This window comes from Carcharhinus amblyrhynchos, chromosome 13 (assembly GCF_965287045.1).
Source record: "Carcharhinus amblyrhynchos chromosome 13, sCarAmb.v2.hapA, whole genome shotgun sequence".
Classification (NCBI taxonomy): Eukaryota; Metazoa; Chordata; class Chondrichthyes; order Carcharhiniformes; family Carcharhinidae; genus Carcharhinus; species Carcharhinus amblyrhynchos.
The window spans coordinates 33156320-33175288 of NC_137336.1; the positions used below are offsets into that span (position 1 = coordinate 33156320).

The 18969-nt window shown below is 41.7% G+C and overlaps 1 protein-coding gene across 1 annotated transcript in view; it reads left to right on the top strand.

The window, feature by feature from the left end:
• Window positions 1-18969, top strand: part of LOC145351657 (testican-1-like) — a 363693-nt gene that overhangs the window by 211509 nt on the left and 133215 nt on the right. The window lies entirely within an intron of this gene.

The following is an 18969-nucleotide window of genomic DNA, read 5'->3' on the forward strand; positions in this document are numbered from 1 at the left end:
AAAGTTTTGAATTGAGTGTACTGGTGACAAATGTGTTGATAAAGTCTTGAAACTGTAGTTCTAACCTGTAATTTCTAACATTATATTTATACTGACATCAGATACACTGTTGGTGAAGGTTCCCTTTGTGCTTTTAAGTCGTAGCAAAAGCTTACTTCTGTTTATAAAAAACAGATTTATGATTTTGTTTTACACTTCAGCTCCAACCTCCTACTCCTTCTAGCCTTCCTCTCCTTCTGTATCCACCCTGCAAAGAACTCTCTCCCAATTCATTTGCACAACTCTGCTTACAAAATCCCAATGGTCTTGCCTGCAGTCGTCCATTCACCACAACATTTCTATGGCAACCGATTTGCTCACCCATACCCTCACCTCTACCTTTGATGCCCAAGTCTCCATTAGGTCCATTACTCTTTCTTACCTTGGACACTCCTCTTAAGCCCACGGAAAGCAGACTTGAACTGATATTACATAAATCTAATTTATCTATTCCCCACTAGGTCACATTAAGTGATACTGAGTCCTTCTCTCACATGTCAAACTATTCACTAGTTCAGGATTACCCTGGAATGTAAAGATAAATGCTGGGACGTTTCTCTGCTGTAGTCTTCTTAAACCCCTGTCCCCTGTCTTCTCCAGAACCATCTACAAAAACAAATGAGAGTAACCCAGGGACTGACTTCTTGCTAAGATTGAGACCATCCGATCAGCTTCCTTTCCTTCTCCTAGCCCACTGGGTCAAACTTCTTCCAAGGTTTCTCATTGCCCTAGCCCTGAACTCACATTCTCTAGCTTCTCTCCTATCCCCCTCCATGACCTTATCTTGTCCAGGAGACTCAACTCTTTGTGCCTTGTCTCTAATCCCACTAAACTGTTGACCACTCCAATCCCATTACTGCTCCATTCCTGCCAGCTAGTCGTTATGACTGTTCTCTCCCTACAGGTATTATCTTGCCTATAAATCTGCCATCATCTCACACTCACCCCACCTCAAAAAAAAACACTTGACCTCTTTCTTCAATGCAAACTACCTGCTTGTTTCCAAATGTATTTTCCTGTCAAATCCTTGGCCTTACTGTTGCCTCCCAAATTTTTTTAAAATTAATTTGAGATTTGAGCATCACTGGCTCAGCGAGCATTTATTGCCCATCCCTACTGGGTGATTTACTATGTCACTTCAGAGGTCATTTAAAAGTCAACCATATTGCTATGGTTTTGGAGTCACACATAGGCCACACCTGCTAAGTATGGCAGATTTCCTGCCCTAAAGAACATTAGTGAACTAGTTGACAATCAACAATGGTTTCATGGTCTTCATTAGGCTTTTAATTCCAGATATTTTATTTGATAGAGATTTTTAATTCCTCTATCTGCTGTGGTGGGATTTAAACCCAGGTTATTACCTCAGGTCTCTGGAATTCTAGTCCAGCGACAATACCACTGTGGCACTGCCTCTTCTTTGTCCACATTTTTCCTGGATCTTTGCATTTGAATCATTCCAAACAGATCTCCACTCCTGCCACAGTACTGAAATGGCTTTTATCCAAGTCCCAAATGGCATCCTACGTAACCTTGACTGTGATAAGCTAATGCACCTTATCCTTTTCAATCTCCTCCAGCAAGACCTCTCCTAGATTGAGAAGCTCACAAATCCAAAGATAAAGCCACGATGACAAAGAATATTGTGTCACCTTTGGATCATTTTGGAGTAAATGTGCTACGATCATGAAAGTTGCGACATTAAGATTTTTTTCTACCTAACTCTAAAGTTCTTGGGAGGAAGCTCCATCTTTTCAAATTTCTCTGTGTGAAGCAAGACTCCTTGATGTTTCAGCACTGCGATAATATGATGGAACAATTTCTGCTGGGCCCTTATGTCAACAATATAGGGTGCGTAGGGAAGGAAATTATAATGTCCTAATTTTAGGGTTGTAGGTTTCTCCATTGAAAGAAAAGCTCTAGTTTGCACATGTAGATTCAACTACAATGCAACAGATTTTATTGAAGAGCTGCTCTCTGCATTTCATCAAATACAAAACTGCAAGTAAACACACTAAGCACATACCCAAATGACATCACCATCAGATCAGATTTAAAATCAACCTGCACTGTTCTTAAAATATATAACATCCCTCCCTTGTTAATTCTGTGGTCATGACAACAAATTACTATGATGGTATACATAATATTACTCTAGAAACAGTACTGTGCATTATTAATCATTATACAGTCAATAAGAACATCAATCAGAAGAATGTCTATTCCTCTTGGTTGTGTATGATCTTCTGGAATTTGACTATCCTTAAGCCTAAAAATATGCGTTTGAGCTTCAGTGAACCCTTTTTCTCAAAGAACTAATTCTGTATCATTGTCACTCAGTATAGTAGTATAGACACAATTATAAGGCAACTTGGATTCAACTAAGGCTTCCAGAGTAGTGTTCACAACATCAGGGATTAAAGAAGTTGTTACTTCTGGAGATAATTCTAAAAAATTATTTCAAGATTGGGACAATTCGTCAACATGACAATGCCAAATTAGTTCACCTCTGGTTTGAATAATGGAAGAAATTGGACCTTATGTTTGCTAAAACTATGACAGACACTCATTTTTCATTTGTGACATAATTACGCACCAAACTTGATGAAATGAGCGATATCTTGCCTTCACTTCTCACTAAGCAACTTGAGATTGTTGTTGATTTTCTACTATCTCTAAAGTTTCTGGAGATAATAAATAAAATGTAGTTCTGAACTTTCTCTTAAAGAATAATAATGCAGGTGAACTTTCAGTAGTCACATGAGTAGTTTCTCAAAAGATGACAAAAAGCTATTCACATGATGTGATAATGAACCTTGCTCTTTTGAAGCTTTTAAAAAATGTTTCAAGCATTGTCCAAATCTTTCAGCTAATCCATTCATTGATAGATGATAAGATGTGGATTTTATCTGCCGAATACCATTTACTTTGAGATAATCTTCAATATCTTGTGAAGTAAACTGTGAACTATTATCACTTACAATCTGTTCTGATCTGCCAAATCTTATAAATATGTTGTCAAGTTTTTCAGTGGTTTAATCAGATGTAGTAGAGCTCATGATAACAAATTAGGGCCACTTTGAATGTGCATCAATTAAGACTAAGAATATGTAACCCTCAAATGGACCAGTAAAATCTACATGTAATTGTTGCCATGGCATTTTAGGCTAATCCCAAAGATGTGAAGGAAACAATGATAGTATATTTCTTATTCATGCACAGGATGGACACTGTCCCACATCTTCAATCTGAGCATCCAAATTCAGCCACCAAAAATAACCAAGTGCTAATTCCCTCATCCAAACTATGCCGGGATGATCTTCATGTAGTAGTTCAACAACCCTTCCATGCAGACTAGGATCACACACATCACTTGGATTCCCCAGAATAGACACCCATCTTGGTTGGGCAAATCAAGCTTTCTTGATGCAAATGGTTTCAAATCAGGATACAGGTGATGTGTTCCAGCTATCATTCCTATTGGTACCATATCCTTCACCTTCCTGATCACTGGATCATTTCTAGGACGTCTCTGAATTTGAGGAGCTGTCACGGATACATAACAAAACCAGTTGGTGGTATCTACTCAATAAGTAAAAGTGCGATAATGCATCAGCATGGCACTCTGATTGATGATACTTTATATCATAGGAAAGTTCAGATAAGATCAGTGAGTATCTTTGCAATCAACTTCTGCTTACGATGGTATGCCTTTATTTGGTATTTGAGGGTAGTAATTATCGGTTGATGATCAGTCAATAATGTGAATATAAATAATGATGAAACTTTTGTACACCAAAAACTATACTCGATGCTCCTTTTTTTAGCTGAGCATAGTTCAGCACGAGCCAGACTATACGAAGCAAAGGATTTTGGATGTTCTTCTCCCGAAGGCATAATATGTGAAACTCCTACTCCGTAAGGTTAAGCATTGCAAGCAAGCAGTAATGATTTCTTTGGAGTAAAATGAACCAATACTTTAGACTTCTGCAAAACATCTTTGACAAGCTGTATATTTTCTCACATTCCGCTGTCCAGTCTCATTTCTGTTTCACACACAGGTACATTATTGAAGCCAATGCACAATTTACTAAATTAGAAACAAATCTGCCATAATAATTAACTAATCCTAGAAAGGACCTTAATTGTGTCACATTCATCAGACATGGTGCTTTTAAAGTAATGTCCACCTTCTTTAGTGCTTTAGAAAGTCTTTACTATCAATAGCATGACCCAAGTACTAGACTGATGTCTGGAAAAAAATCACACTTTCCTTTCTTGAACGCAGACCATTTGCTTGAAGATGTTTCAATGTTGCTTCTAAATTATTCAAGTGCTCTTGTTCGCAGGAACCTTTAATTAGGATATCATCCAGGTAACATTGTGCACCAGAGAGACCACTTAAAATCTGATCTTTGGGATGGGACGGTGGCACATTGGTTAGCGCTGTTGCCTCATAGTGCCATGGACCCATGTTCAATTCCAGTCTCAGGTGACTGTTTAGAGTTTGCATTTCTTCCCATGTCTGCATGGGTTTCTTCTCACAGTCCAAAGAGATGTGAGTTGGGTGAATTGGCCATGGTACATTGTCCCTTTGTGTTAAGAGGAATAACAGGGTAAATGTGTTGGGTTACGGAGATAGGATGGAATTGTTGTTGGTGCATGCTCGATGGGCCGAATAGCCTCCTTCTGCACTGCAGGGATTCTATGATTTTATGATCGTTTGACATTTAGAATGAGGCTTTCCGGTGTTGTTCCAAAATCACATACCCCATGAAATCACCATCAAATCATATGATCAGTTCTTAAAGCAACTTGCACCTTTTTAAAAATATATAACAGCAATGAAGCAGTTAATCGTTTTGCCTTATACATGTATCTGAATGAAAACAGTGTGAATGATTACATGATGTATTCTTTTTGCCTTTCACAAGAAGCGTATGGAATACAAAAACTGACTGCAACTCCTTCTTTTAGGCTGGTTGGCCCTTGTGAGTTTGAGACTCTGAAGGATTACTGCTTGACCTGTTACTATTGACTAAGCACTAGCAACTCTTTTACTAATTAAGCTACTGCTTTGAACAGACAGTGGTAACATCGTACAATCCAATTAGTTCCGAAAATGATGGACAGAAAGGCTAAAAGCTACTGCTTGGCACAATCAATAACATGTCGCTAGAGAGTACTTGAATGGTTCAGAGGGATTCTGGATCCACGTGGATAATGCGGTGATACAAATGCTGCCATCCAGTTGTATTCATCTGCGAATTATTTCAAATTGGATCAGAATTGTATTGACAACTTTAATGCAATTTCATAGCATGAAATTTGTAATCTGAGATTAATCTAAAAGTCTTGCTTCTTAGTGCAGACGATCAGGTGGCACATCCTATAAAGCAGCACAGTTTGGGACTGATTGTTTCCATTGTAGTCTGTGAATGCTGAACTTTGTAATCCTGAACAATTGTGACATTTTTAATATTTTCAATGATTAATAAGTGCCAGTGGTTCCTTGAATGTATGAATCGTACTCACATTTCTGCAATGTTTAGTCAAAATCAAGATTTTGAGCAAAGCAGGGTCAGACAGTAAGATATAACTAAATTAATGCATGCAAACATAATTATGTTACTTTAAAAAATAATTTGTTCTACCTTTTTTTAACATCTAACTACTTAATTTCAGTTTTGAGGATTTTTATTGGTTTATTATCATTTTTAAAGCTGTAGGTTAGCTTTTGCTCTGTTAGCATGCATTTCATACATCAAACTTAATTCGTTAACAGAATTACTGAAATCTTTTGAATATACTAATACATTTTGTGCTAAATTAGCTAGTGGTCAATGATAGCCAGCTTTGAGTTAAATAAACCTAGTTATCTTATTTTGCATAACATGTCATCTTACTCCAATGTATTTTGAATCTAAATCAAAATAAGCTTAGCTATTGCAGACCATTTTGATATTAATAAATACTCTTGAGACTAATTAAAGTTGTGTGTATACCTGGGGGAGAGAGAGGTCACGCAACTTTGAGTAAGCACTGCAACTACACAACTAATAAGAAAGAGAACAAAAAAAATTACAGCACAGGAACAGGCCCTTTGTCCCTCCAAGTCTGCATCGATCATGCTGCCCGACTTAACTAAAAAGGACAATGAATGTTTTAAGAGTATACAGGGATGTGAGAAAGAATAGATTCTCTGAATGCAAAGAGAGGGGCAGCATGATGCATGCCAGGAACCTGGGTTCAATTCTGACCTTGGGTGACTGTGTGGAGCTCGCATGTTCTCCCTGTTTTTGCATGAGTTTCCCTCAGGTATTCTGATTTCCTTCCACAGTCCAAAGATGTGCAGATTAGATGCATTAGCCATGGAAAATGCACAGGGATAGGTTGGTGGCGAGGCCCAGGGTGAGATGCTGTTTTGGAGAGTTGGTGCAGTCTCGATGGACTGAATGGCTCTTTCTTCACTGCAGGGATTCTGTGAAAGGATTGGAAGTGAGAGGAGGTAGTAGGAATTTCTGATCTGTGAAATTAAATATTCCACAATTGATTTAATTTATGTTAAAATCAAAGTTTCTAATTATTCTCTTAAATTTTATGCTGTCCAGGAGATTGAAGTTTGGGGTTCTTTTAGCTCAGACTTTGTAGCTGCTGTTGTTTTAAAATGGAAGTGCATTATTAAGATTATAAGTAAATCTTGTTCATGTTTAGCACATACATAGAAATAGATAGAAATTATGACATAGAAACAGGCCCACCTTCGCCCAGCTAATCCACACTGGTGTATATTTCCCAAGCAAGCAAATAGTTCAGGTTACATAACCTCTCTTCTCAAAACTCCCATTTCCTGTGTCTCTTTCAGACACCTAACTGACCCTAATCTTGCATTTTGTCAAAGTTTCAGTCCCAGCCACTAACCCTGGAAATGAACTGCACAGCCTTAAACTGCACAGGAGTGTTGTTATCTCACTCTCTGATCTAAAGTTCTCACTTTTATCTATATCACCTCAGTCAGGACCCTCAGCCACTGGTTATAGTCTGTATCTTTTTAGCCATCCTTTCATAGTTTTAAACACTGCTATAGTATCACCACATATGTTGTGATAAAAAAAATTCTGCTTTGAATTTATATGTCCTCATGCCAGGCAGTATCCTGGTGAATATGTAATGTGCCATCTCTAAAGGCTGAATATCTTCTCAGTAAACCGTGGAGCTCAATGCTGCACACAGTGTTCTGAAGTGTTGAGTTTATTATATTTTGTTTTGATATTTCACACCAATTGCGACACCGAAAACTCCATTAGTTTTTTTAACAGCCCCTTCAACCTGCAGTACTCCCCTTATTTTGCTGTGATCATGAACCTCAAATTCCTCTGCTTTTCTACAATACCAAACTCATTTCCATTCTGAGTATTAATACTGCTTTTTTTTTGTTCTGAATATCAGTACTGTTGCATTGCATTATTCTGAGTGTCAGTACTGCTGTCAAACTGACTAGTTAGTGAGCAGGTTATTGCTGAGTAAGTGCCACTTGATAGCAGTGATGGCGACTCCTTCCATCATTTTGGTGATGATTGAGAGTGGGCTGATGGGGCTGTAATTGACTGGATTGGATTTGACCTGCTTTTAGTAGGCAGGACAAACCTGGGCAATTTTCCACATTGCCAATTAGTGTTGTAGCTGCAGTAGAACAGCTTGGCTAGGGATGCGGCTAGATTTGGAGCACAAGTCTTCAATACTGTTGGAATATTGTCTTTGCAGTATTTAGCCATTCTTGATATCGTGTGCTGTGAATAAAATTTTCTGAAGACTGGCATGACAGGTGGCACGGTAGCACAGTGGTTAGCATTGCTGCTTCACAGCTCCAGGGACCTGAGTTTGAATCCTGACTTGGGTCACTGTCTGTGTGAAGTTTGCACATTCTCCCTGTGTCTGCATGGGTTTCCTCCGGGTGCTCCAGTTTCCTCCCACAGTCCAAAGATGTGTGGGTTAGGTTGATTGGCCTTGCTAAAATTGTACCTTAGTGTCCTAAGATGCTTAGGTTAGAGGGATTTAGTGGGTAATAATATGTAGGGATATGGGGGTAGGGCCTGGGTGGGATAGTGGCTGGTGCAGACTCAATGGGCCAATGGACCTCTTTCTGCACTGTTGGTTTCTATGGTTCTGTGGCATCTGTCTTGCTGGGCACCTGAGGAGAAGGCCAAGATGGATCATTCACTCGGCATTTCTGGCTGAAGATTGTTGCAAATGCTTCACCCTTATCTTTTGATAGAATCCCTACAGTGCAGAAGGAGGCCATTCAGCCCATCGAGCTGGCACAGACAACAATCCCACCCAGGCTCTATCCCTGTAACCCCATGTATTTACCCTGATAATTCCCCTGACATTAAGGGTCAATTAATATGGCCAATTCACCTAATCCACACATCTTTTATATTGATAGGCTGGGATATTTGAGAATGGGGATATTTATGGAGCACAAATAACATTATGTATGTTTAATTGCCTAACACCATTCACAACAGGACGTAACAGGACTGCAGAGCTTCAATCTGTTCTGTTGGTTGGGAAGTTGCTTAGCTCTGTCTATTACTTGCTGCTGATGCTGTTTGGTGTGCAGGTTATCTTGTGTTGTAGCTTCACCAGGTTGGACATCTCATTTTTAGGTATGCCTGGTTTTACTCCTGGCATGTTCTCTGCATTGAACTAAAGTTGATGCTCCGACTTGATGGTAATGGTTGAGTGGGGGATATGCCAGACCATGAGGTTACATGTTATGATTGAATACAACTCTACTGCTGATGGTCCACAGCCCCTTATAGATGCCCAGTTTTGGGTTGCTAGATGTGTTTAAAATATATCACATTTGGCACAGTGAAAGTGTCACACATGACGGAGAATATCCTCAATGTGAAGATGGGACATCATCTCATCAAGAACTATGTGGAGGTCACTAATACCCATCCTATCATGGGCATATGCATTTTCAACTAATAAATTGGTGAGACCAAATTCAAGTCAGTTTTTCCCTCTGACCACCTGTTACAGATTCAATCTAACATCTATATTCTTTAAGTCTCAGTAGGTAGTGGTGCTACTGAGCCACTCTTGGTGATTGACATTGAAGTCACCACCCAGAGTACATTCTGTGCCCTTGCCACCCTCAGTGATTCCTTCAAGTGATGTTCAACATGGAGGAATACTGATTCATCAGCTGAGGAAGAGCAGTAGGTGGTAATCAGCAAAGGATTTATTTGCCCATGTTTGATTTGATGCTGTGAGACTTTGTGGGACCTGAATCAATGTTTGACGATTCCCAGGGCAAATCCCTCCAGGTGGGTCTGTTCTGCAAGTGGGACAGGACATTCTCAGGGATGGTGACGGTGGCGTCTGAGATATTGCAACTATCCAGTTTCACTGCCTCTCCCTGCCCTCTACCCCAGCGGGTTTAATGGTGGATGGATGGGGTAGGGGAAGAACATGGCAGGAGTTGAAATGACGATGGCAATTTGCGCTCTCGCCTATCAATAATCATTCCCACCAATGGTCAGCATGAAATCTTTTTGCATCCTGTTAATGCGAAATAGATAAAGGCCAAACTACAATCATCCCCTTTCCCTCAACCCCTCACTCTCCCCACCTGATTGTCCAGCAGATATCACACTAGTCTGGAACGTCCAGAGTTCAGGATGGAAAACGGAGACTTCCGTTGACTGGACCCTGGAACACCATGTCCAGCAATGGGTGGATGGAGCATCAACTATGTGGATCTTGACACTGCAGTGTCTTGTAATAGGTGGGCAGCAATGGTCTATACTGATAGGGGAGTTAGATGGGAGGAAAGGATTGAGGAGCTGGCGTGGATATTGGATCCTAGAGGGGAAAGGGAGCGGTTAGGAGTGGCATGAGAAAGAGATTCTGTGGGAGTTGTTGAATGGGTGAGGCTGTGTGGAGTGGGAGGGTGAGAAGGGCCATGCTGGGGTGGGAGTGGGGTTGGGGAGGGGGTGGGAATGCTTCAACAGATGCACCCTGGGGACACATTCAGGAAATCAGTGGTAAGAAGGGGTCATGTGGGTTAAAGCAGGCAGTGGGAGCCTGGAGGGTGAATCGTAGAGTCAAGGAATTTTAACAGCAGAGTCTATCAGGTATGATTCCATGAGTTTGCCTATTTTAGGCTATTTTGACAAGTTTATGGGACAGTTCTCGATTTTGGCAGAAGATTCCAGATGTCAGTAAGGAGAACTTTGCAGGGTTGATAGTGCTGGGTTTGTTATTGTTCCTGGTGCATCGGTCAAAGCCATGTGGTCTATCTGGTTTCATGGTAGTGGCTTCATACAACTGAATGGCTTGCGAGGCCCCTTCAAAGGGCATTTAAATCAGCCACACAGGTATGGTCTGGAGTCACATGTAGGCTGGACAAGGTAAGGACAGGAGACTTCCTTGCCTAAAGAACATTAGGGAATGAGTTTTTTTTTTAATGACAATTGACAATGGTTTCTTAGTCACCATTAGACTAGCTTTTAATTCCAAATTTATTAATTATTGTTTTACATTCTACTAGCTGCTGTGAAATCTTAGCTCTTTATAAATTTACAATTTTTCAGCATTTAGTCTTTTAACTCAACAAGTTTGAAGCTGAATATTCACGTTTTCACGATTGCAACAACAGTGTCAATATTTGTATTTCCCGCTCACATAACAGGAAGCAACGGTTCTATTTCAGATAGCCAGTTGATGAAGGAGCCAATCCCTGCACACTTTTTTAATATTTATCTACAGAGTGACATATTACAATCATACATCACCAAACCCAACTGCCACTGTTTTAGTCTGTATCTAGATTTAGGGGCTCAAGTGAATGCCCACCATCTGCATAAAATTAAACAATTATTATACAATTATCGCAACCAGTGTTTACATCCTCTTTAAAAAATGTAGTAAAATTTATCTAGTATGCTTAGCATTCAGCTTTAAATAGGCAACCTCATTAATTGCAAATGTCATTGCATAAATTAGAATCAAGTCAGTGTATTCCCAACTGCAGATGTAAAAGGATGATCAGAGCTTAGATGCATTTCTCCCATGTATATAGCGAGCACAAATGCCCTTCCTGGCATTACAACATGTCATTGTACAGATGTGTGGCATTATGACCCACTCACTATGATTATTCAAAGGACCTGGCTGCAATTCCCATTGACAAAGAAACCACTTTGAATTTTCTTTTACTTTACCTTGGCTTTCCATTTTGTTCTGGTTGCTGTTCCTTTTCCCCTTATGTTTAGCACAGACTCCAGCCTAGCCCGGCTAAAATTTATGACTTATTCTTTTGTCTGCACTTCATCCTGTTGGTCTTTATCGAAAACACGCACTCAGTCATGCAGCTGGTCTCCAAGGTATTCCTGCTTTCACGCTTGCCAAAAAGTTAGTTGCCCTTGGAGGTTTAGATGGAGTGGAGGACACATTTGTAACAAAGTTCATTGCTATGGTTACCCTTTACAATGGGAAGGATGCATGGCAGTCACCAAGGCAACTTGTGCTAGCAGCCGGTTAAACTTGTTGAGCACTTCCTGAACTATTGTTGGTTGAGAAGCTTCTCTCTATCTTCAGATTGCAGGCACTGGCAAACAGCATACCACCAAAATAACTCAGACATTGAAAGCAGCAGTTGTGTACGGCATTTATCACGTCTTCCTCTGTAATTTCTTTTGCATCAAGTTACAAACAAATGCATCACCTCACATTTGTCTAAATTAAATTCCATCTGCCATTCGTCAGCTCACTTGATCAAGATCCCGATGCAATTGGAGATAATTTTCTTCACTGTTCACTATGCCGCCAATCTTAGTGTCATCTGCAAACTTACTAACCATGCCCCCTATATTCTCATCCAAATCATTAACATAAATGACAAGTAACAGTAGACCCAACACTGACCCCTGAGGCACACCGCCGGTAACAGGCCTCTAGTTTGAAAAACAGTTCTCTACAACCATCCTCTAGCTTATGTCAAAAAGCCAATTTTATATCCATTTAGATACCTCAGCCTAGATCCTGTGAGATTTAACTTTATGCAACAATCCACCATGTGGTATGTTGTCAAAGGCAGACTTTCATCTGTTCCCATAGCAAATTTTCCTGGAATTGGTTGCCAGCCTGTCAGCAGAGGCTTATAGTTTGAGGGACATCACTCTGCATCAAACTCAGCTGACCAGGAGTCTCTCCCACTCTTATTGCCTGCCATTGGCTTGTGGGAAGAGTTTTGCAGATTGATGCGCAACCTGTTTGGTCGTGTTATGAACACATCCAAGTCCTGGGTTGAGACTCGAACCTGGAGCTTCTGGTTCAGAGGCAGAGATCTGCCTCTGAACCAGATCTCCCATGCCTCTGTTCTAATATCATACTATATGTTGAGAAATTGATTTTTCATTCTGCATGCAGTGATAATTCCTAAAATGCATTTACAGATCCTGAAATTCCATTAAAAAAAGTAATTTATTATGAACATCATAAAAAACATATGTTGAATTGTTGAAGAAGTGTGGGAAAATGCTCGTGAATTCCTGGTGTATATATATTTAAGCAAAATTTGCAAATATTTATGCCTTGTTCACTTTATTCAGACATCTCTTTGTTTCATTCTCTCTCGCTTTTTACGTTTCACATTATTTTCATCTGCATGCTGTGCCATTAGTGTTTTGGCTGCCACAGTGAGTAGCGATGTGTTAAGTATTTTAAATTGGCCAACAAAATTCCTTCAGTGTAAAATCTCATAAATTATTGAGATTTCACATTTTCTGCCCATATCTAGCTTTGCCCTCCTTAAGAGAATCCCAGAAGACCCAGGAGTGCTTTATTTATACAAACATGACTTGAATTCGTTACAGTAAGAATTAATATTTTTATGTTTATATGTGGTCATGCTAGAATTTAAAAATTAAATCCATTAACTGATGCATTTCGGTAACGACTATGATTGCCAGTTCTGGCTTGAGATATTTCTGGATGTCGGATCACATGGCATCTGAGGGCCTGGGGCTGGATTTGCCTTTAAAAAAGGCAGATAGGAGCATGTCAGTGTTCAACAGCCCCTGTGGCCATTTCTGATCTGCATCCAGAAGCAGCGAGACACTGGCAGCCTCACAGCCTGGTCTCCGTGGCTGAACCCCTTTCACAGGAACTGTTGCAGTCCCAGCAGTGGCCATCACCCCTGGTGGCACTGCTGAGCCAAGAGATCTGCCAATCATTTGATTGGCCCGCAGCACTTCATGACTTCTCCGTCAAGGAGAGGTGGGGGGGGAAATGGGGGAGCAGCAACACCGCCCTCAGGTTTAAAATTCAGCCCCACGAGGGTGGCAAGTGCTTTCAGCTGTAAGCTGTGGTTTGAATGAGTACCAGCCTGAGTGGAGCTAGCATGAGATTTAATGAAAGAGTGGTAGTGCTGTTCGAGTTTTTGACAGAAAATATGGAATAGGTGATGTTTTATGGAATCCAATTGTGGACCATCCACCTTGTTCATGGTACTATTTGATAGTCTTGGCATGTTCCTCAAAATTTCTGTATTCACTACATCTGTCCTTAGGGTTATGCTGATACAGTGAATTGCTTTGCCAGGCACGGTGTACTCCTGTTTCCTGGGAATTACACCCTGGACTACTAGTCGTTCATATCTTTCTCACACCATTACATTCCTATTTATTGATTACAGCTGAACCTTCAACATCATTATTCCCACAAAACTCATCTCCAAACTCCGTGGCCCAGGCCTCGGCACCTCCCTCTGCGACTGGATCCTGAATTTCCTAACTCACAATCAGTAAGGATAGGCAACAACACTTCCTCCACAATCATCCTCAACACTGGTGCTCCACAAGGCTGTGATCTCAGCCCCCTACTCCTTATACACCTGTGTCTGTGCGGCCAAATTCCCCTCCAATTCGATTTTCAAGTTTGCTGACGGCACCACCGTAGTGGGTTGGATCTCAAACGATGATGAAACAGAGTACAGGAATGAGTTAGAGAATCTGGTGAACTGGTGCAGCAACAATAATCTCTCCCTCAATGTCAACAAAACAAAGGAGATTGTCGTTGACTTCAGGAAGTGTAAAGGAGAAAATACCCCTCTTTACATCAAGGGGACGAAGTAGAAAGGGGTGAGAGCTTCAAGTTTTTATGTGTTTCGATCACCAACAACCTGTCCTGGTTTCCCCATGCCAACATTGTGGTTAAGAAAGCCCACCAACGCCTCTACTTTCTCAAAAGACGAAGGAAGTTTGGCATGTCAGCTAGGACACTCACCAATTTTTACAGATACACCATAGAAAGCATTCTTTGTTGTTGTACAAAGAACAAAGAACAAAATCAGCCCGGGAAACAGGCCCTTCGGCCCAACGAGCCCGCGCCGCCATCTCAACACCACCAGTCCCCCCACTCCACCCACGACCCTTGTCTAATGTTTTATGGCCATCCAGATTGAGGGAATCTGATTTAGGGACAATTTATTCCTGCCAATCAGCCTAACAGCACATCTTTGGGGTGTGGGAGGAAACCGGAGCACCCAGAGAAAACCCACACAAGCACGGGGAGAATGCGCAAACTCCCACAGACACCGGCCCAAATCCATGTGTCTGCACAGCAATCAGCGATAGTCACTGAGCTATTGTCTTGCCCAGTGTCTGGTCCAGTTTAGGCACACACTAACGACATGAAGCACTAGGCCAATCTCGAACAACCAAGAGCAGCCCCAGTACGACCCATCGCGTGTATGCCCCTCGTTGGACATGAGGTGGACTGACTTAAAACCTGCGAATGAAAAGAGAAAAAACATTATCATACCATATCCATTTACATTACCAGGGACGTCCCAATGCTAATGACCCTTATTTAAAACAATCTCCTATATCCACCCATCTCCAACCCAGTCATGTGCCTGGGTCCTGCTCTGCCCAAGATTGCAAGGAACTACAAAAGGTCATGAATGTAGCCCAATCCATCACGCAAACCAGCTTCCCATCCATTGACTCTGTCTACACTTCCCGCAGCTTCGGAAAAGCAACCAGCATAATTAAGGACCCCACGCATCCTGAACATTCTCTCATCCATCTTCTTCCATAGGGAAAAAGATACAAAAATCTGAGGTCACGTACCAACTGACCCAAGAACAGCTTCTTCTCTGCTGCTGGCAGACTTTTGAATGGACTTACTGTGCATTAAGTTGATCTTTCTCTACAGCCCAGCTGTGACAATTACATTGCATTCTGCACTCTCTTGTTTCCTTCTCTATGAACGATATGCTTTGTCTGCAAAAAACAATGCTTTTCACTGTATTCTAATACATGTGACAACAAATCAAATCAAATCAAAAACCTCAAGCAGCATCAAAAGGCCTTTGCCATTCCAACACTAACCCACGGACTAGATTTGTTCATTGCCGTGACATCTTACTAAACTTCATGACTGCCACTTTTCTGCCTTCCCCGAGCCCTGTCCCCCCTCTCCCCCTCTCCAGCCCCCAGACAGCTTCCTGAAAGGCTGGCAAATATTTTAAAACTGTTTCGGATCATGTTGAAGCCTTTCAGGATGCCTGCACACTCCAGTCACTTAATTTTACCTGATTGAATGCCTTCATGTTTTTTGCAGCAGCCATTATGGAATTCATGTCCTGACTCTCAGTACAGAATCTATACCTTTGCTGAGGTGTGCCTCAGTATTACTTAATAATTTAACTGATCTGATTCTCAAAGCTGAGGACGTGGTCAGTGCATTAATGGTGCGCACTAGTTGAAAGGACCAGCAATTCCTCTGTCACAGCAGCAAGGTCAGACAATCCATTCCAAAGTTTAATAGAATTACATTGTCTCTGCCAGGAATTTTAAATAACTACATTTTCCCCTTTGTTCCAAAGAGGAACTTCTGCAGAAGAAAATACATGTGAAGTATTCTAAGACCATAAAAAAATGTAAACTGTTACCTGTGAATCATCTCTGGAAACCAAACCAGGATTTGTAATTTTGAAGTGGCCAGCACAGTGTTCAACACTGCTGTCTCCCAGTGCCAGGGACCCAGGCTCGATTTCAGCCTTGGGTAACTGTCAGTATGGAGTTTGCACATTCTCCCCGTGTCTGCGTGGGTTTCACCCAGGTGCTCCAGTTTCCTCCCACACTCCAAAGATGTACATGTTAGAATCACAGAATCCTATAGTGCTGAAGGAGGCCATCCGGCCCTTTGAGTCTGTACCGACCACAGTCCCACTCAGGCCCTATCCCCATAACCCCATGCATTTACCCTAGCTAGTTCCCCTGACACTAAGAGGCAATTTAACATGACCAATCCACCTACCCCGTGCACCTTTGAACTGTAGGAGGAAACCAGAGCACCCGGATGAAACCCACACAGAACAGGGAGAATGTACAAACTCCACACAGACAGTGACCCAAGCGGAAATCAAACCTGGGTTCCTGGCGCTGTGAGGCAGCAACGCTAACCACTGTGCACCAAGGTGGATTGGCCACATTAAATTGCCCCTTAGTGTCCCAAGATGTGTATGTCAGATGTATTAGCTACAGTAAATGTGTGAGGTTGGAGGGATAGGGTGGGGAGAGGGTCACATCAGACAGTCGGTGCAGGTACAATGGGATGAATGGCCTCTTGGGCACTATAGGGATTCTATGATTCTATGAAGTCAATTGGCCACAGCTAAATTGGACAAAAATAATGGCGATATGTCCAATATTAAATTAGTTTTATATCCCAAATTGAGCCTAAAGATTTTGACTAGAGGATATTTCGGAATGTTCCTTAAGAACCAAAGCTATTTTAAACTTAATTTTTAATGGACAAAATAGCAGTATGCTGCCTTAGCCTAGATACGTACAAGACAGGTTCTAACATGGCTGTCTTCATAATGTGATCAGGAAACAAGGGCCAGATTTTCTCCATCGTGATCAGAACCTTGAGTCATGAAATTTTCCAACTCAGCAACTTTAAAGGGGCACCTAACTGCCACAGCTTCATTCCAGGGAAGTGGCCTTCAGGGGTAGCCACTGAGGCAGACAAGTAGCAAGGCAAATGGTTCAGCCTGGTTGTATCAATGGCTCTTTGGTTTAGTGGCCCTCAGACCAACTTCCCTTTGCAATCTCCATGCCCACCCCTCCCCCGGCCACGGCATCTCCATAGCCACTCAAACAGTATTCGTGAGTGACAAATCAAGCTTCTACAATCTAACAGGGCTCTCACTCACATAAACCTGACACTGAAAAATCTCCCATTCATGAAACCTGATCAAAATTGTCACATCCCCTCAAGTGTTCAATCTATCGTACGAACAATAGACATGTCTATTCACAAACCACTATAAAACCGTCCAATTCTGAGCAATTACAAGTTCTCCTTGCTCTTACTGCTTCTGAGTCAAAGCTCATCACAAGGCCACATTCCTTCAACCCTTCACATGTAAAGATATGTGGAACTATCCATTCCACAAAGTTGCGAGGTTTTGTAGAATTGGTCAACACTAAGTATTCCAATGCACCTTGCGTCACTGGCATGCCAGCCTGAGTGACCTGATGTATCTGATAATAGAGCCCCTGTGGCAATTCAGGAATCATTGTTTCTAACATGATTTCCATGTGCAGTCTCAAGTGTGGAAAACCACTAGGAAGTTAGCAAAACTTTGTAAAGGCCAAATAGCTGGACTATTGATCCAGAAGAGTGCAACATCCTACTGAACACTCAAGATTAGATTTAGCGATAAACAAGTCAGTTAACTAGGTAAGACCTCCATCTCTTCGCAAAATTGAATAAGTTCTTTGATCAATGCAATCTATAGTATTCTCAAACTCAGGCTGTTACACCATGGTCACCTCTCACGTAAAGGGACATATTAGATTGCAACATTTAAAGGTTCTATTCTGCTAAGCTAGATGCATGATTTGCATTACAAGGATAGCAAACTTTCATCTCTATTAGAGAAAGCTCAGTTCCATAATTTGAAAGAACTCAGATAGGAGAAGGCAATTTAAAATATCAGTCTTGCACTAAATAGATTCTCCTTCACCAGGAATACGGATACAAAGAGAGCATAAAATGCTGCAATTTGCAGATATTCACAATCTTTTGATGGGTCTGATATATTGGCTGGAACTTGGCAAACATCCATGTCGCCCCTACTCACCAACACCTTCCATACTTCCTGAGGAATGGGCTGGCAAGTGGGGTAATTGAAGGGGCAAAATCAGATGGGATGATGGGGGAAGGATAATGGACTTGGCCCATCGCCTACCTGTCTGTGCCGGTATCTTAATGGCCACTCAGATCCATCTTCTCCCTGCTGCTGGAATGCCAGTGTTGATGTTTTATCACTAGCAGAGGTGCCCATGTTTCATGCTCCCCACCCATCGCCCTGCAGTGGATATAGCCGCTTGATTCTGATTGCTGCCTCTAGCACAACTGCACTGATCCTGAACTCTGGCCTCCAGAGACTTGTCTGCTTTGAGACTGGCTGCAGTCCCAGCAATGGCCACCACTCCCAATGGCGCTGTTGGGACCAGAAGGCTGCTGGTTTTTTGATTGGGTGGCAGCTCTTGGAAGTGGCTCTGCCTGCGGGGTTGGGTGGAGGCAGTGGGTGGTTGGAACACACAACCGCAGCTAATTTCGCACCTACCACCATAACACCTGGCCATGTCTTCCAGGGCCAGTAGAATCAGGGTCCCTCACCATCTTCCAGGTGGTGGACAGGGCCACCATCTCTGTATAAAATTCAGCCCAGTACATGCACAAATATTTACTCATTTAATATTATCCTTTGTCACCTTTTGAATCTGTTCTTTTTTTTATTCGTTTGTGGGATGTAGACATCGCTGGCTGGCCAGGTTCATTGCCCATCCCTAAGTTGCCCTTATTCAGAGGGTAGTTGAGAGCCAACTACAA